This window comes from Cryptotermes secundus, unplaced genomic scaffold, assembly GCF_002891405.2.
Source record: "Cryptotermes secundus unplaced genomic scaffold, Csec_1.0 scaffold1754, whole genome shotgun sequence".
Lineage (NCBI taxonomy): Eukaryota > Metazoa > Arthropoda > Insecta > Blattodea > Kalotermitidae > Cryptotermes > Cryptotermes secundus.
In genome coordinates this window covers 12,091-16,136 of record NW_019729940.1, presented here as the reverse complement: position 1 = coordinate 16,136, position 4,046 = coordinate 12,091, and the positions used below count along the sequence as shown (strand labels likewise).

General features: G+C 38.3%; 1 long non-coding RNA gene across 2 annotated transcripts in view; it reads left to right on the top strand.

Annotated features, from left to right (window-relative positions):
• The first annotated feature begins 650 nt into the window (after nucleotides 1-650).
• Nucleotides 651-4,046, top strand: part of LOC111865907 — a 15,097-nt gene continuing 11,701 nt past the window's right edge. Inside the window, exons 1-2 of one of the 2 annotated variants that reach the window (XR_002843061.1) lie at nucleotides 651-1,026; nucleotides 1,660-1,798. This is a non-coding gene — a long non-coding RNA (uncharacterized LOC111865907). Of the gene's footprint in view, nucleotides 1,182-1,659; nucleotides 1,799-4,046 lie in introns of both variants that reach the window. The other variant, XR_004513167.1, reaches the window with a different exon arrangement.

Genomic DNA, 4,046 nt, shown 5'->3' with positions numbered 1-4,046 from the left:
GCGAGGAATGCATATAGGATATTGGTGGGAAAGCCAGAAGGAAAGAGACTCTGCAGTACAACAGATCTGGTTGTAAAAGTATTTACTCCTCGACTAGTGATTTTTGAACTGTGTTCAATATCACTAGTCGAGGAGGATGAGGTTGGCATGTAGCACGAATGGGGGAGGCGAGGAATGCATATAGGATATTGGTGGGGAAGCCAGAGGGAAAGAGAGACTGCAGTACAAGAAATGTGGTTGTAAAAGTATTTAGTGCTAGTAGCGAAAAAAGCACTCAAAATAGTTGGTAAAGTAGCATACCTTCTTACCGATTGTGCTCTCGGCCCAGGAGGTCATTTTAAATTTAGTTCGTGTAAAATGAACATAGATGGCAGCAGCATTGCACCGATGTGTCATGGCCGCCATGTTGCCAACCAATAACATGGGAGTTTCACGGGGCTGCTCCGGACACTGCGGCAGCAGTGATGCTTTGATGACGTCACGGCATCTGGGTTGCCCGCCAATAGCATTGTGTTCCCCTTCTGTTCTGTGCCATCAAGCGCTTGGCTTGAACCGCTTGAACGGCGTGAACTATGCCTTGGCTGTGGCAGTGGCCTTGAACAGAATTCACGTTTACGCGAATAATATTACAGACGTACGTATGAATAATAGTATGAAGGGTGAGCTATAAAACTGGCCCTCGCACTGTGACCTTCAATGATCTATTGTGCTTCTCATTTGGATTAAGAGTACAGACGTATTTACGTACGTACGTTCCAGTTAGGGTAGGTTTATGCTGGCACGTCAGTATGTTGGTAACCGGTACATTACGCTTTTACATGATGAAAGCCACATAAGGTAAACTATAAGACTGCTCGTGTTGATCTCTTGACAGCTGCAAAAACTGTGTGTGAGGGTGGTGGTGTAAACTCGCCCAACCTAACCTGTTGGAAGTCTATGTAAATCAAGACGCGCTCAGACAAGTGGCCCGGAATGCCGGGAGGAAAAACAAGTGACGTGTGATGTTTGTGAGTGGAATTATATTCCGTAAGTTGGTAATTCATAGGAAACGGTGAAATTTGATAGATAGGAATGGTTGTCTGCATTATAGAAGTTTGATAGTTGTGAGGAATATCAAAGGTTATATATGATACAGTTTTGAATGTAGGGATGTTGTGTAAAGTGTGTGAGGTTGGAGGTTTGTAAGTATTATAAATACTTAGATATGTGAGATATCTTGAAACATAGAATCGCTCTTGGACACTTTGTGATATGATGCAGCAGTTAATCCAACCGAGTTGTGCCAGAATGTGCAGTAAGATGATGCTTCAACTGAAGAGAATGTCTCGGGTGCAGACTGACATTACCTGCTCCTTTAAATGAAGATTGTAGCTCTATATGATAGCGACAGATAATTGAGAAGTAGAATGGGATCTGTTATATGATACAGGTTACTTGTTATTACAATATATTGGAACGTTGGGACTGCTTGTTGAGTATAGGGAATTTGGAGGTATAGGCACCGAAAGGGACAGACGACCAATCTGCTTATCGGAGGCAGCTTGGAGGCAAGTAGAATGTGTGCGTAATGAGGAGCATGGCCCAATTATTAGTAGCCATCTGTAAATCTTTAATAAGTTCCTGTCAAATCTTTAATGGTGTGCACAATGTGTGTTTCAGTGGGTGCAGGGGGGAGGAGTGGATTTGATTCTACATACGTGGTATGTGCCTACTGTTCAGGAGAATCCATGTCTTTCCAGATAACATTATGGGTCTGAATATGTGAGTTCCGTTTATGTGCTGGCATCATGATCTGCAGGTAAGAATGAAATAACTACTTGTGTTGTACATGACTGGAGGCTGAATGTGGTAAATTATGTATTTAGAAAGACAAAAAGAAAGTATGGTCAAAACCACGTGTTCATCTCTCAGGAAACCAGGGCAGTGTGTGGAAGACTGGTAATTTAACTCCAAGATTATGTGCAGTTCCCTAGACCTCCAGTGTTACTTACCAAATGTAAACCAGGCCAGTCTTCAGGAATACTAAGTACTGTGAAGTATAGAGTTTTGTAAGTTTTACGCCCTTGGGAATTTTGAAGAGTTGGATGTGTGCAAAATGTTTCTGACAGCATGAGCCTGCAGTGTCTTGGGCATTAATATTATGCCCCAGTTGTGATAACCTCAGGTAAATGAACCAGGCCCTTCACTGCCCGAATGCACAGTGATGTGTCACGAACACAGTGTGATAGGTTTTGTCTCCACCATGCTGTATTAGGTTATTGTAGGAAAATAAAAGTTATGTTGGTGGGGATTTCTGTGGCATAGTATTCATACCATGTAAACGAATTTCCCTTGAATCCACTGGTACTAGTTGTACGAGTAGTATTATTATTTGTGCCCTGTTAGTGAAACATGTAGGTTGTACAGTTGTGTTTCTTGTGTTCTCACACATTTCCCAGGTTGATGACAGTTGCAATTAGTGTGTAGAGTTTGACTGGATTTCTTTAGACTTGATTTAGTATGATGCTGGTTATGTACAGTAGATTATTCTAGTGAGAGTAATAAAGTAAGTATTCAATGGCAGGTTGAGATGTGAGGTTAACTGGAGTATGTTGGATAGATTATCCTCTTCTTGATTAATGTTTATGAAGCATGTCAGTGAGCATCTTATTATCCCACAACTGTGCAGAAATAATGATGAAATTTAGTTTAATGGAATTAATTTAGACATCGGATATTAATATTGTCCCTTGATATTACTGGAAATGCACTCATAACATTGCGTAGTATTTCCGTTCTGTTCTACTAGTGTGAAGATTATATTGCTCTTAATGATTATCTGTGAATGCAGTTTTCCTCAGTTTTTGTTTATATTAGAGACTTTATTACTGCTTGTCATGGTCCTAAACCTTAGTGAGGGCATTAAGTGACTGATTGAATGTTAAGAAGCAGTGCTGCAGCAGCAGAATGTGAAAGTTGAAAGTCACGGTCACAGAGATTTTCATTGGATGTGATGTAAAGCCAGTTGAATTGACCTGTGATCCAAATATCTGCTTATTGATACCTCCTGTTTTAAGGTTATTCTGCCATGAGGTGTTCCATCTTGCAAGGATCCACTTTCCAGGAGGTTTCCCCACAGAAAATTTAGTATGAATGTTATGTGCCCTGTAATGCTTGCTACTTGTGAGGCTACTGAAATGTCAGAAATTCTGGGTGATATATTTATAGTTAGGTCAGTGTCCTGAATTGCTGGGATGTGATCCTTCTCAGGTTTAAATATCTTCCTGGTAATTTTGTTTGTCTTGTGATGAGTTAGTAATAAATATGTGACACCATGGAATTAGGTGTTGTAATGAATTTTCATTCATTCATTCATTCATTCATTCATTCATTCATTCATTCATTCATTCATTCAATCATTTATGTATTTTACATTCCATAGATCCACAGTACAACAGGTAAGATATGGAACATGTCACGTGGTACATATATAAAAAGACAAATATGCCAAAAAATAAATAAAATAAAATGATGACAAAAGTACAAAAAGTTCTCTACTAATAGTTTTAAAACTTGGTGACAATAAACATAATTTAATAAACTATATATAAATTCTTTGGTATGTCATTGACTTGCAATAGCCTTAAATTGAAGATATTCGTCAATGGAATAAAAATAATGTGTATAAAGAAAATGTTTTAGACAGGCTTCAAATTTCCTTGGATTATGCGATATATCTTTAATATGTGGAGGAAATTGTTAAATACCCTAATACCCATACAGTACACTCCCTTTTGATAAACTGCAAAATTTATTGTAGGCAGATAAAAATTATAAATCCTTGTTATTGACCACAAACAACATGAGTGAAAAAATATATTTTGATGCAAGAGGCAAAATTTTCAACTTCCTAAACAAATTCCTGCATGAAGCCCTGCTCCTACAGCCCATCATAATTCTTATTCTTTTTTTTGCATTCTAAATATTTTTAAACTGTGGGGCGAATTTCCCCAGAACATTAAGCCATAGCTTATGATCAAATTAAAATATGAATAATAAATAATTTT